The sequence below is a fragment of the Ranitomeya imitator genome, chromosome 3 (assembly GCF_032444005.1).
Source record: "Ranitomeya imitator isolate aRanImi1 chromosome 3, aRanImi1.pri, whole genome shotgun sequence".
In the NCBI taxonomy this organism is placed as follows: Eukaryota; Metazoa; Chordata; class Amphibia; order Anura; family Dendrobatidae; genus Ranitomeya; species Ranitomeya imitator.
Window position 1 is genome coordinate 253,481,958 of NC_091284.1, and position 15,944 is coordinate 253,497,901.

A 15,944-nucleotide genomic window follows, 5' to 3' on the forward strand; every position below is an offset into this window, starting at 1 on the left:
GATGTGTGGTGAGCACTTTGACCCACCAAGTGCTTCATAGAAGTTTATAATGCAGAGCCGTAAAAATAAAAAATCATATTTTTTCTCAAAAATGATCATTTTGCCAATTTTTTATTTTCCCATGGGTAAGAGAAGAAATTAGACCACAAAATTTGTTGTGCAATTGGTCCTGAGTACGCCGATACCCCATATGTGGGTGTAAACCATTGTTTGGGCGCATGGCAGAGCTCGGAAGGGAAGGAGCGCCATTTGACTTTTCAATGCAAAATTGACTGGAATTGAGATGGGACGCCATGTTGCGTTTGGAGAGCCACTGATGTGCCTAAACATTGAAACCCCCCACAAGTGACACCATTTTGGAAAGTAGACCCCCCTAAGGAACTTATCTAGATGTGTTTTGAGAGCTTTGAGCCCCCAAGTGTTTCACTACAGTTTATAACGCAGAGCCGTGAAAATAAAAATTCTTTTTTTTTTTTTTTTCACAAAATTGATTTTTTAGTCCCCAGTTTTGTATTTTCACAAGGGTAACAGGATAAATTGGACCCCAAAGGTTGTTGTCCAATTTGTCCTGTGTACGCTGATACCCCATATGTGGGGGGGAAGCACTGTTTGGGCGCATGGCAGAGCTCGGAAGGGAAGGAGCGCCATTTGGAATACAGACTTAGATGGATTGGTCTGCAGGCGTCACGTTGCATTTGCAGAGCCCCTGATGTACCCAAACAGTAGAAACCCCCCACAAGTGACCCCATATTGGAAACTAGACCCCCCAAGGAACTTATCTAGATGTGTTGTGAGAACTTTGAACCCCCAAGTGTTTCACTGCAGTTTACAACGCAGAGCTGCGAAAATAAAAAAATCTTATTTTTCCCACAAAAATGATTTTTAGCCCCCCACATTTTTATTTTACCAAGGATAACAAGAGAACTTGGACCCCAAAAGTTGTTGTCCAATTTGTCCTGAGTACGCTGATACCCCATATGTTGGGGTAAACCCCTGTTTGGGCGCACCGGAGAGCTCGGAAGGGAAGGAGCACTGTTTTACTTTTTCAACGCAGAATTGGCTGGAATTGAGATCGGACGCCATGTCGCGTTTGGAGAGCCCCTGATGTGCCTGAACAGTGGAAACTCCCCAATTCTACCTGAAACCCTAACACACCCCTAAACCTAATCCCAACGGTAACCCTAACCACACCCCTAACCCTGACACACCCCTAATTCTAATCCCAACCCTAATCGCAACCGTAAATATAATCCAAACCCTAACCCTAACTTTAGCCCCAACCCTAACCCTAACTTTAGCCCCAACCCTAACTTTAGCTCCAACCCTAACCCCAACCCTATCCCTAACTTTAGCCCCAACCCTAACCCTAGTCCTGATGGGAAAATGGAAATAAATACATTTTTTAAATTTTATTATTTTTCCCTAACTAAGGGGGTGATGAAGGGGGGTTTGATTTACTTTTATAGCGTTTTTTATATCGGATTTTTATGATTGGCAGCAGTCACACACTAAAATACGCTTTTTTTATAGCAAAAAAGTTTTTGCGTCTCCACATTTTGAGACCTATAATTTTTCCATATTTTGGTCCACAGAGTCATGTCAGGTCTTGTTTTTTGCGGGACGAGTTGATGTTTTTATTGGTAACATTTTTGGACACGTGACAGTTTTTGATCACTTTTTATTCCGATTTTTGTGAGGCAGAATGACCAAAAACCAGCTATTCATGAATTTCTTTTGGGGGAGGCGTTTATACCGTTCCGCGTTTGGTAAAGTGGATGAAGCAGTTTTATTCTTCGGGTCAGTACGATTACAGCGATACCTCATTTATATATTTTTTTATGTTTTGGCGCTTTTATACGATAAAAGCTATTTTATAGAAAAAATAATTATTTTGGCATCGCTTTATTCTCAGGACTATAACTTTTTTATTTTTTGCTTATTATGCTTTGTGGCGGCTCGTTTTTTTGCGGGACAAGATGACGTTTTCAGCGGTATCATGGTACAAGGTGAGCACATCACCGTGTACCGATCGTCTCAGGGAAGCACGCAGGGAGCCCCCTCCCTGCGCGATGCTTCCCTGTACCGCCGGCACATCGCGATCATGTTTGATCGCGGTGTGCCGGGGGTTAATGTGCCGGGAGCGGTACGTGACCGCTCCTGGCACATAGTGCCGGATGTCAGCTGCGATAGTCAGCTGACACCCGGCCGCGCTCCCCCCGTGAGCGTGGCCGATCGCATATGACGTACTATCCCGTCACTTGGAATTAAGTACTAGGTCACCTGGACGGGATAGTACGTCATATGGGATTAAGGGGTTAAAGAAAAAAAAATGAAAAAAAAAAAAAATTGTGTGGGATCCCGTGTAATTTTAACCCCATTCTGCCATTGGATGGAATAGTACGTCCAATGGCAGAACCCTCACTTTGACGCAGGCTTTGGCGGGGAGCCTGCATCAGAGCCGGGATATGTCAGCTATTTTGTACAGCTAATGTCCCCGCAATAGGCACAGGCGGAATCGCGATCTGCCCACACCTATTAACTAGTTAAATGCCGCTGTCAAACTCTGACAGTGGCATTTAACAAGCCCTTCCGATCAGTGTCACATGATCGGGGGTCATCGGTGTGTCGGCATAACAACCAGAGGTCTCCTGCAGACCTCTATGGTTGTTGATGCCGGATTGCTATGAGCGCCACCCTGTGGTCAGCGCTCATAGCAATGCTGCAATTCTACTACATAGGGGCGATCTGAGTTGTGGCAGCTTCTAGCCTCCCATGGAGGCTATTGAAGCATGCCAAAAATTAAAGAAAAAAAAAAAAAGTTTTTAAAACTATGAGAAAAATACATCAATAAAAGTTTAAATCACCCCCTTTTGCCCCATTCAAAATAAAACAAAAAAACCCAAAACCTACACATTTGGTATCGCCGCTTTCAGAATCGCCTGATCTATCAGTAAAAAAAAAAAAAAAAAAAAAAGGATTAACCTGATCGCTACACAAACGTAGTGATAAAAAAAAAATCTAACTGCCAGAATTACTTTTTCTGTTTGCCGCGACATTGCATTAAAAATAACGGGCGATCAAAATATCTTATCTGCACCAAAGTGGTAAAATTAAAAACTTCAACTCGGCACACAAAAAATAAGCCCTCACCCATCCCCAGATCACAAAAAATGGAGACGCTACGGGCATTGGAAAATTGCGGAATTTTTTAAATTTTTTTTTTTAACCCCTCTGTGACCTTAGACGTACTATCCCGTCGAGGTGCCCTGGGCTTATCTGACCCTGGACGGGATAGTACGTCATAGCCGATCGGCCGCGCTCACGGGGGGAGCGCGGCCGATCGCGGCCGGGTGTCAGCTGCTTATCGCAGCTGACATCCGGCACTATGTGCCAGGAGCGGTCACGGACCGCCCCCGGCACATTAACCCCTGGCACACCGCGATCAAAGATGATCGCGATGTGCCGGCGGTGCAGGGAAGCACCGCGCAGGGAGGGGGCTCCCTGCGGGCTTCCCTGAGCCCCCCGCAGCAACGCGATGTGATCGCGTTGCTGCGAGGGTCTCCTCACCTCCCTCCCTGCTCGAGCCCCGGATCCAAGATGGCCGCGGATCCGGGTCCTGCAGGGAGGGAGGTGGCTTCACAGAGCCTGCTCAGAGCAGGCACTGTGAAGCAGCCTGCACTGCTCTCAGATCGGTGATCTGACAGAGTGCTGTGCAAACTGTCAGATCACTGATCTGTGATGTCCCCCCCTGGGACAAAGTAAAAAAGTAAAAAAAAAATTTTCCAAATGTGTAAAAAAATAAAAAAAAAATATTCCAAAATAATGAAAAAAAAAAAAAAATATTATTCCCATAAATACATTTCTTCATCTAAATAAAGAAAAAAACCAATAAAAGTACACATATTTAGTATCGCCGCGTCCGTAACGACCCGACCTATAAAACTGTCCCACTAGTTAACCCCTTCAGTAAACACCGTAAGAAAAAAAAAAAAAAAACGAGGCAAAAAACAACGCTTTATTATCATACCGCCGAACAAAAAGTGGAATAACACGCGATCAAAAGGACAGATATAAATAACCATGGTACCGCTGAAAGCGTCATATTGTCCCGCAAAAAAAGAGCCGCCATACAGCATCATCAGCAAAAAAATAAAAAAGTTATAGTCCTGAGAATAAAGCGATGCAAAAATAATTATTTTTTCTGTAAAATAGTTTTTATCGTATAAAAGCACCAAACCATAAAAAAATGATATAAATGAGGTATCGCTGTAATCGTACTGACCCGAAGAATAAAACGGATTTATCAATTTTACCAAACGCGGAACGGTATAAACGCCTCCCCCAATAGAAATTCATGAATAGCTGGCTTTTGGTCATTCTTCCTCACAAAAATCGGAATAAAAAGCGATAAAAAAATGTCACGTGCCCAAAAATGTTTTCAATAAAAACGTCAACTCGTCCCGCAAAAAACAAGACCTCACATGACTCTGTGGACCAAAATATGGAAAAATTATAGCTCTCAAAATGTGGTATTGCAAAAAATATTTTTTGCAATAAAAAGGGTCTTTCAGTGTGTGACGGCTGCCAATCATAAAAATCCGCTAAAAAACTCGCTATAAAAGTAAATCAAACCCCCCTTCATCACCCCCTTAGTTAGGGAAAAATAAAAAAAAAATGTATTTATTTCCATTTTCCCATTAGGGCTAGGGTTAGGGCTAGGGTTAGGGCTAGGGTTAGGGCTAGGGTTAGGGCTAGGGCTAGGGTTAGGGCTAGGGTTAGGGCTAGGGTTAGGGCTAGGGTTAGGGTTGGGGCTACAGTTGGGGTTGGGGCTAAAGTTAGGGTTAGGGTTTAGATTACATTTACAGTTGGGAATAGGGTTGGGATTAGGGTTAGGGGTGTGTCAGGGTTAGAGGTGTGGTTAGGGTTACCGTTGGAATTAGGGTTAGGGGTGTGTTTAGATTAGGGTTTCAGTTATAATTGGGGGGTTTCCACTGTTTCGGCACATCAGGGGCTCTCCAAACACGACATGGCGTCCGATCTCAATTCCAGCCAATTCTGCGTTGAAAAAGTAAAACAGTGCTCCTTCCCTTCCGAGCTCTCCTGTGTGCCCAAACAGGGGTTTACCCCAACATATGGGGTATCAGCGTACTCAGGACAAATTGGACAACAACTTTTGTGGACTAATTTCTCCTGTTACCCTTGGGAAAATACAAAACTGGGGGCTAAAAAATAATTTTTGTGGGAAAACAAAAAGATTTTTTATTTTCACGGCTCTGCGTTATAAACTGTAGTGAAACACTTGGGGGTTCAAAGTTCTCACAACACATCTAGATAAGTTCATTGAGGGGTCTAGTTTCCAATATGGGGTCACTTGTGGGGGGTTTCTACTGTTTAGGTACATTAGGGGCTCTGCAAACGCAATATGACGCCTGCAGACCAATCCATCTAAGTCTGCATTCCAAATGATGCTCCTTCCCTTCCGAGCCCTCCCATGCGCCCAAACGGTGGTTCCCCCCCACATATCGGGTATCAGCGTACTCAGGACAAATTGGACAACAACATTTAGGGTCCAATTTCTCCTGCTAACCTTGGAAAAATACAAAACTGGGGGCTAAAATATAATTTTTGTGGAAAAAAAAATATTTTTTATTTGCATGGCTCTGCGTTATAAACTGTAGTGAAATACTTGGGGGTTCAAAGCTCTCACAACACATCAAGATGAGTTCCTTAGGGGGTCTACTTTCCAAAATGGTGTCACTTGTGGGGGGTTTCTACTGTTTAGGTACATTAGGGGCTCTGCAAACGCAATGTGACGCCTGCAGACCATTCCATCTAAGTCTGCATTCCAAATGGCGCTCCTTCCCTTCCGAACCCTCCCATGCGCCCAAATGGTGGTTCCCCCCCACATATGGGGTATCAGCGTACTCAGGACAAATTGGACAACAACTTTTGGGGTCCAATTTCTCCTGTTACCCTAGGGAAAATACAAAACTGGGGGCTAAAAAATAATTTTTGTGGGAAAAAAATTTTGTTTTATTTTTATGGCTCTGCATTATAAACTTCTGTGAAGCCCTTGGTGGGTCAAAGTGCTCACCACACATCCAGATAAGTTCCTTAGGGGGTCTACTTTCCAAAATGGTGTCACTTGTGGGGGGTTTCAATGTTTAGGCACATCAGTGGCTCTCCAAACGCAACATGGCGTCCCATCTCAATTCCTGTCAATTTTGCATTGAAAAGTCAAACTGCGCTCCTTCCCTTCCGAGCTCTCCCATGCGCCCAAACAGTGGTTTACTGCCACATATGAGGTATCAGCGTACTCAGGACAAATTGGACAACAACTTTTGAGGTCCAATTTCTTCTCTTACCCTTGGAAAAATAAAAAATTGGGGGCAAAAATATAATTTTTGTGAAAAAAATATGATTTTTTATTTTTACGGTTCTGCATTATAAACTTCTGTGAAGCACTTGGTGGGTCAAAGTGCTCACCACACCTCTAGATAAGTTCCTTAGGGGGTCTACTTTCCAAAATGGTGTCACTTGTGGGGGGTTTCAATGTTTAGGCACATCAGTGGCTCTCCAAACGCAACATGGCGTCCCATCTCAATTTCTGTCAATTTTGCATTGAAAAGTCAAACTGCGCTCCTTCCCTTCCGAGCTCTCCCATGCGCCCAAACAGTGGTTTACTGCCACATATGAGGTATCAGCGTACTCAGGACAAATTGGACAACAACTTTTGAGGTCCAATTTCTTCTCTTACCCTTGGAAAAATAAAAAATTGGGGGCAAAAATATAATTTTTGTGAAAAAATATGATTTTTTATTTTTACGGTTCTGCATTATAAACTTCTGTGAAGCACTTGGTGGGTCAAAGTGCTCACCACACATCCAGATAAGTTCCTTAGGGGGTCTACTTTCCAAAATGGTGTCACTTGTGGGGGGTTTCAATGTTTAGGCACATCAGTGGCTCTCCAAACGCAACATGGCGCCCCATCTCAATTACTGTCAATTTTGCATTGAAAAGTCAAATAGCGCTCCTTCCCTTCCGAGCTCTCCCATGCGCCCAAACAGTGGTTTACTGCCACATAGGGGGTATCAGCGTACTCAGGACAAATTGGACAACAACTTTTTGGGTCCAATTTCTCCTGTTACCCTTGGTAAAATAAAACAAATTGGAGCTGAAGTAAATTTTTTGTGTAAAAAAGATAAATGTTCATTTTTATTTAAACATTCCAAAAATTCCTATTAAACACCTGAAGGGTTAATAAACTTCTTGAATGTGGTTTTGAGCACCTTGAGGGGTGCAGTTTTTAGAATGGTGTCACACTTGGGCATTTTCTATCATATAGACCCCTCAAAATGACTTCAAATGAGACGTGGTCCCTAAAAAAAAATGGTGTTGTAAAAATGAGAAATTGCTGGTCAACTTTTAACCCTTATAACTCCCTAACAAAAAAAAAAATTGGTTCCAAAATTATGCTGATGTAAAGGAGACATGTGGGAAATGTTACTTATTAAGTATTTTGTGTGACATATCTCTGTGATTTAATTGCATAAAAATTCAAAGTTTGAAAATTGCGAAATTTTCAAAATTTTCGCCAAATTTCCGTTTTTTTCACAAATAAACGCAGGTACTATCAAAGAAATTTTACCACTATCATGAAGTACAATATGTCACGAGAAAACAATGTCAGAATCACCAGGATCCGTTGAAGCGTTTCGGAGTTATAACCTCATAAAGGGACAGTGGTCAGAATTGTAAAAATTGGCCTGGTCATTAACGTGCAAACCACCCTTGGGGGTAAAGGGGTTAAAGCAAAGTTTGGAATTTCTTTTCACCACTTAAGATAAAAAAGAACCTAGACATGTTTGGTGTCTACGAACTCGTAGTGACTTGGCAGGTCTGTTTTAGCATTTAGTGAACCTTGCAAAAAAAGCCAAACAAAAAACAAGTGTGGGATTGCACTTTTTTGCAATTTCACCGCACTTGGAATATTTTTCCCTATTTTCTAGTACACGACATGGTAAAACCAATGGTGTCGTTCAAAAGTACAACTCGTCCCGCAAAAAAATCGTCCCTCACATGGCCATATTGACGAAAAAAAAAAAAAAAAGTTATGGCTCTGGGAAGGAGGGGAGCGAAAAATGAAAATGTAAAACCGAAAAAATCTCTGGGGGTTAATAACCAGAGAGAAAGCCGACAGCTCAGGACTGATGTTAATATTCTGGGAAGGAGCCAATAGCCGTAAAGGAGCCCAGGCTATTAATATCAGCTCACAGCTGTTTGCTTAGACTTTAATGGCTAGTTTACAGGAATACCCCAGAAAAAACATTGACATAGGGTCCGCCTATAAAATCTAACCAGAAAAGGCTAGGCAGACAGCTGTGGGCTGATATTAATAGCCTAGGAAGGGGCCATGGATATTTACCCCTCCCAGACAAAAAAAAAAAAAAAAAAATCAGTTCTCAGCCACCCCACTCATCTATAAGATTCGCCAAATCTGGCGCTTAGCCTCGCTCTTCCCACTAGCCCTGTAGCGATAGCAAGTGGGGTTCATATTTGGGGGGTTGATGTCACCTCTGTATTGTATTGTCTGGTGACATCAAGCCCACAGGTTAGTAATGGAGAGGCGTTTATAAAACACCTATTCATTACTAACCCCAAAGTGATAGTGTATAAAAACAGACACAGCCAGAAAAAAATCATTTATTTGAAATAATGACACAGACTCCTTCAATAATCTTAATTAAACCATACTTACCAAATGCCTAATCTCACGCCAACATCTCCTGCAACGAAAAAAAAACAAAACAATATTCCTCACCTGTCCACTGAGAAGATAATCCATAATGTCCCACGACGATCCTGATCACTGACCGCAGTCACATCAGTGATGTGACTGCTCTCAACGACAGCCAGAGATACACTGACAGGAGGTAATCACTCCCTCAGTGTGTCACTGAGCTGCCGTGAGAGAGTTCACTGGAGTTCATCAGCTCCGGCGATCTCCCTTAAGTGAGAGCACTGAAGCTGATGAACTCCGGTGAACTCTCTCACGGCATCTCAGTGATACACTGCGGGAGCGATTACCTCCTGTCAGTGTATCGCCGGTGGCCAGGTAGAGCGGTCACATCTCACGATGTGACCGTTTTAGGCTATGTTCACATGTAGGAAGGGGGCTGCGGGTTCTCCCGCAGCGGATTTGATAAATCTGCAGGGCAAACCCGCTGCGGTTATCCCTGCAGATTTATCGCGGTTTGTGTTGCGGGTTCTGCTGCAGGTTTATCCTGCACTTGTTTTACTATTGATGCTGCATATGCAGCATCAATAGTAATGTTAAAAATAATGATATACTCACCCTCTGACGTCCCGATCTCCTCGGGGCTGCAGGCGGCGGTCCGGTTCCAGAGATGCTATGCGAGAAGGACCTTCGTGACGTCACGGTCATGTGACCGCGACGTCACGGTCATGTGACCGCGACGTCACGGTCATGTGACCGCGACGTCACCGCAGGTCCTGCTCGCATAGCAACTTGAGACCGGACGGCCGCGTGCAGCGCTGAGACTTCAGAGGGTGAGTATTTAATTATTTTTTTTATTTTTATTTTTTTACACAAATATGGTTCCCGGGGCCTGGAGGAGAGTCTCCTTTCCTCCACCCCGGGTACCACCCGCACATTATCGGCTTACTTCTCGCATGGTGGGCACAGCCCCATGCGGGAAGTAAGCTGATCAATGCATTCCTATGGGTGCAGAACCGCCGCGATTCTGCACAAAGAAGTGACATGTGCACAGCGGTTTGCGGTTTCCATAGGGTTTACATGTTACTGTAAACACAATGGAAACTGCAGCGGACCCGCAGCTGCAAAATCGACACAGTTCCGTGGTAAAAAACGCAAAGTGTGAACATGGCCTTACACGTGAGATCGCCGTGGGACACTCGGGATTACGGCGGACAGGTGAGTTTATGGCGATTTATTATTTCAATTATTTATAGGAGACAAGGGAGTCGGGGATTTGGTGTTAGGGGAGTATAATTTTTTTTATTTTTATTTGAATATGTATGTAATTTTACTTTTTTTTTTTTTTTTAAACTGTCAGCGCAGGTGCCGGCAGATGTTACTACTTCTCCCATCAGCAGCACCTGCTGTCACTGTTAGCAGTGAAAAGACGTCGCCCGATGGGAGTAGTAGTCTCATCGGCCCACGCCTGCGGCTAACATTCACAGCTGCAGGATCACGCAGCACTCTGACAGACGGTCTTACAGGCGGTAGCGTTATGGCCGATAATCACCACCACGCTGGTGTTTCCCATCACACAGATGAAAGCGTGGGAAACACAATAGGAAGGCGGTAAAATGCAAATCAAAACCTCAGCAAATCTGCAAACATTTTTATATCTGCGTTTTTGCTGCGGATTTGACTGACTCAATTGAAGTCAATGGGTAAAAAATGCAGAAATGCAAAAAGAATTGGCAAGCTGCAAAAAAACAAAAAAAAAAAAACCACACTGCAAATACACATGGAAATTTACTGATCATGTGCACAACACTTCATGATTCTCATTGAATATGCTTGCATAAGGATTCCATAGTTTTAACCCAATCGCCGCAAAAACACACTGTGTGCACATAGCCTTACTCTTCCTCTTACCCCTCTTGTCTATTTGTATGAATTATATAAGTATCTGCCTTTGTTTTTCAGTTAGTTAAATATATAAGAAATTTTAATACAATCATGAGATGTTACATCTCTACCACAAAGTTGATTTACTGTTTTCTTTGTAATGTGTTAATCTATATTCATATTTTCATATCTGTTTCTTGATGAACATGAATATCTTTCAATAAAAATGACAATTATTAAAAAAACAATGGGATGTGTCTCCATAACATAGTAACATAGTTAGTAAGGCCAAAAAAAGACATTTGTCCATCCAGTTCAGCCTATATTCCATCATAATAAATCCCCAGATCTACGTCCTTCTACAGAACCTAATAATTCTATGATACAATATTGTTCTGCTCCAGGAAGACATCCAGGCCTCTCTTGAACCCCTCGACTGAGTTCACCATCACCACCTCCTCAGGCAAGCAATTCCAGATTCTCACTGCCCTAACAGTAAAGAATCCTCTTCTATGTTGGTGGAAAAACCTTCTCTCCTCCAGAAGCAAATAAAATAAAATAAATAAAGTCTTCCAGAGCAAAAAAAACCCCTCTAAAACGGAGGTGGCCACTTTATGCCCAAATTTTCTAAAGTGACCCAACACTTTTTGTACCATCATACATTTCAGACTTATCTCTGCACTGTATGTTAGGACCCCTAATGCTCATGAACCAGCCTTGAAAATACATGACAGACCAGCCATTGCATCTGGCAATGAAGATGGAGCCTTTCACATGGGAATTTAGGCAATGGTTTCTCCGGTTTAGTCATGTTCTGCCCCTTTGCACTGCTGATGCATGTGAAGCGAGAGGTCTTAAAGAGGACCTTTCACCAGTTTGAGAATGTTTAACTGGTCACATCATGGAATAGTGATTGCAAAGCTGAGTAAATTGTAGTGTTTATTTTGTTAATCTCTCCTCTCCATTGGGTAGATATTAGGCTGGTGTCACACTTACAACTGCAATGCGAGAAACTCGCCTCACTACCCAGCACTGCCGTTGGCGGTTTGGACCGGAGTGTTCAGTTGCATAGAAATACATGCAGCTGCACACTCCAGCCCCAAGTGGCAGGTATTGAGGCGCGAGTTTCTTGCATAGCAGTTGCAAGTGCGACACCGACCTTAGATCAGTGATGACGAACCCATGGCACGCGAGCCAGAGGGGGCAGGCAGAGCCCTCTCTGTGGGCACGCATTCCAGGCCTTCCACTGCACAGTCCACTCCCTTCTGATGTTCAAATGTATTTGCATCTTTTACATGCCAATACATTTAAACCAGGGGCGGGAAACCTCCAGCCCTCAGGCTGTCAGTTTTCATGCAGCCCGCTGGCAGGTCGCCGGAGTCCGCAATGTTCTGGCAGCAGCCATATCCTGCCATCTGCCGACCCTTTAACCCCCAAGTGCACGGTACGCAGCGTTCATTACAGAACGCTGACTGCACATGACTGACATCATCGGGTGGGCGGGGTTAGTGCCCAATGTGCTCTTATCCTCTTGTCCCGTAGAGCTGCTGCCAGAGTCCAGAGCAATCATCTGCCGGCAGCTCTGTGCCTGTGTGCTGGTGGTTTCTGTGCCCTTAGCTGTGCCTTTCTGCTGGTGATCTGTGCCCCCAGCCATGTGCCCCAATATGATCTCTGTGCCCCCCCAACTAACTGCCCCCTGTGATCTGTGCCCCCAGCTATTTGACCCCATGTGATCTCTCTGCCCCCCTCTTGTGATCTCTGTGCCTGATAGCTATATGCCCCCGTGATCTCTGCCCCCCAGCTATATGCCCCCTGTGATTTCTGTGCCCCCCAGCTATATGCCCTCATGATTGCTGTAACCCCCAGCTATATGCCCTCATGATTTCTGTGCCCCCCAGCTATATGCCCCCATGATTTCTGTGCCCCCCAGCTACATGCAGCCCTGTGATCTGTAGCTCCCAGCTTTGTACCCCCGTGATCCCTGTGCCCCCCCCTGCTATGTACTAGCCTGTGATAATCTCTGTGACCACTGTGATCTCTGTCCCCTCCAACTATGTGTCCCCCTGTGATCTTCGTGCCATTCCCCCCAGTGATCTCTGTGCCTCCCCGGCGATGCTGTCAGCCCCAGGTCCAATGTGCAACATTGCTGCTGGGGCCGAAGAGGAGTAAACACTGCGGGTGTGAACTGGTAAGAACTCCAGCAGGACATTAAATGTATTAAGGTGAGGTGGGGATGCCCCCCATCCCCACCTCACCTTAATACATTTAATGTCCTGCTGGAGTTCTTGCTGCATTATTCAGAGGATGTGTGTTATGTGTGTGTGTGATTGAATATATTTTGCAAAGAGTGTGCACAGGCGTGCGCAAAATAAATATATATATATATATACATACATACATACATACATACACACACACACATATTACACGCGTGCACACTCTATTACGTCTTTAAGAAATGAAGGTCAGTCAGTCCGAAAAATTGGGCAAACTTTGAAAGTGTCCACAAGTGCAGTGGCAAAAACCATCAAGCGCTACAAAGAAACTGGCTCACATGACGACCGCCACAGGAAAGGAAGACCAAGAGTCACTTCTGCTTCTGAGCATAAGTTTATCCGAGTCACCAGCCTCAGAAATTGCAGGTTAACAGCAGCTCAGATTAGAGACCAGGCCAATGCCACACAGTGTTCTAGCAGCAGACACATCTCTACAACAACTGTTAAGAGGAGACTTTGTGCAGCAGGCCTTCATGGTAAAATACAGTGGGGCAAAAAAGTATTTAGTCAGTCAGCAATAGTGCAAGTTCCACCACTTAAAAAGATGAGAGGCGTCTGTAATTTACATCATAGGTAGACCTCAACTATGGGAGACAAACTGAGAAAAAAAATCCAGAAAATCACATTGTCTGTTTTTTTTATCATTTTATTTGCATATTATGGTGGAAAATAAGTATTTGGTCAGAAACAAAATTTCATCTCAATACTTTGTAATATATCCTTTGTTGGCAATGACAGAGGTCAAACGTTTTCTGTAAGTCTTCACAAGGTTGCCACACACTGTTGTTGGTATGTTGGCCCATTCCTCCATGCAGATCTCCTCTAGAGCAGTGATGTTTTTGGCTTTTCGCTTGGCAACACGGACTTTCAACTCCCTCCAAAGGTTTTCTATAGGGTTGAGATCTGGAAACTGGCTAGGCCACTCCAGAACCTTGAAATGCTTCTTACGAAGCCACTCCTTCGTTGCCCTGGCGGTGTGCTTTGGATCATTGTCATGTTGAAAGACCCAGCCACGTTTCATCTTCAATGCCCTTGCTGATGGAAGGAGGTTTGCACTCAAAATCTCACGATACATGGCCCCATTCATTCTTTCATGTACCCGGATCAGTCGTCCTGGCCCCTTTGCAGAGAAACAGCCCCAAAGCATGATGTTTCCACCACCATGCTTTACAGTAGGTATGGTGTTTGATGGATGCAACTCAGTTTTCTTTTTCCTCCAAACACGACAAGTTGTGTTTCTACCAAACAGTTCCAGTTTGGTTTCATCAGACCATAGGACATTCTCCCAAAACTCCTCTGGATCATCCAAATGCTCTCTAGCAAACTTCAGACGGGCCCGGACATGTACTGGCTTAAGCAGTGGGACACGTCTCGCACTGCAGGATCTGAGTCCATGGTGGCGTAGTGTGTTACTTATGGTAGGCCTTGTTACATTGGTCCCAGCTCTCTGCAGTTCATTCACTAGGTCCCCCCGCGTGGTTCTGGGATTTTTGCTCACCGTTCTTGTGATCATTCTGACCCCACGGGGTGGGATTTTGCGTGGAGCCCCAGATCGAGGGAGATTATCAGTGGTCTTGTATGTCTTCCATTTTCTAATTATTGCTCCCACTGTTGATTTCTTCACTCCAAGCTGGTTGGCTATTGCAGATTCAGTCTTCCCAGCCTGGTGCAGGGCAACAATTTTGTTTCTGGTGTCCTTCGACAGCTCTTTGGTCTTCACCATAGTGGAGTTTGGAGTCAGACTGTGAGGGTGTGCACAGGTGTCTTTTTATACTGATAACAAGTTTAAACAGGTGCCATTACTACAGGTAATGAGTGGAGGAAAGAGGAGACTCTTAAAGAAGAAGTTACAGGTCTGTGAGAGCCAGAAATCTTGATTGATTGTTTCTGACCAAATACTTATTTTCCACCATAATATGCAAATAAAATGTTAAAAAAACAGACAATGTGATTTTCTGGATTTTTTTTTCTCAGTTTGTCTCCCATAGTTGAGGTCTACCTATGATGTAAATTACAGACGCCTCTCATCTTTTTAAATGGTGGAACTTGCACTATTGCTGACTGACTAAATACTTTTTTGCCCCACTGTAGCTGCTAGGAAACCACTGCTAAGGACAGGCAACAAGCAGAAGAGACTTGTTTGGGCTAAAGAACACAAGGAATGGACATTAGACCAGTGGAAATCTGTGCTTTGGTCTGATGAATCCAAATTTGAGATCTTTGGTTCCAACCACCGTGTCTTTGTGCGACGCAGAAAAGGTGAATGAAATGTACTCTACATGACTGGTTCCCACCGTGAAACATAGAGGAGGAGGTGTGATGGTGTGGGGGTGCTTTGCTGGTGACACTGTTGGGGATTTATTCAAAATTGAAGGCATACTGAACCAGCATGGCTACCACAGCATTTTGCAGCGGCATGCTATTCCATCCGATTTGTGTTTAGTTGGACCATCATTTATTTTTTAACAGGACAATAACCCCAAACACACCTCCGGGCTGTGTAAGGGCTATTTGACCAAGGAGAGTAATGGGGTGCTACGCCAGATGACCTGGCCTCCAGAGTCACCAGACCTGAACCCAATCGAGATGGTTTCGGGTAAGCTGGACCGCAGAGTGAAGGCAAATGGGCCAACATCTCTGGAACTCCTTCAAGATTGTTGGAAGACCATTCCCGGTGACTACCTCTTGAAGCTCATCAAGAGAATGCCAAGAGTGTGCAAAGCAGTCATCAAAGCAAAAGGTGGCTACTTTGAAGAACCTAAAATATAAGACATAATCTCAGCTGTTTCACACTTTTTTGCTAAGTATATAATTCCACATGTGTTAATTCTTAGTTTTGATGCCTTCAGTGTGAATGTACAATTTTCATAGTCATGAAAATACAGAAAAATCTTTAAATGAGAAGGTGTGTCCAAACTTTTGGTCTGTACTGTATTTAACCTATTTATTAATCTATGATGTATTATATATTTTCACAGCTTTTTTCCCCATGCTCCGGAATTAAGTTTACAGCTGGCCCTCAGGTTTTTCAGCACTGCTTGCATCGT

The 15,944-nt window shown here is 44.0% G+C and overlaps 1 protein-coding gene across 1 annotated transcript in view; it reads right to left on the reverse strand.

Annotated features, from left to right (window-relative positions):
• LOC138669690 (periphilin-1-like) overlaps positions 1–15,944 on the reverse strand; it is a 177,612-nt gene that overhangs the window by 22,489 nt on the left and 139,179 nt on the right. The gene's annotated exons all lie outside the window — the stretch shown is intronic.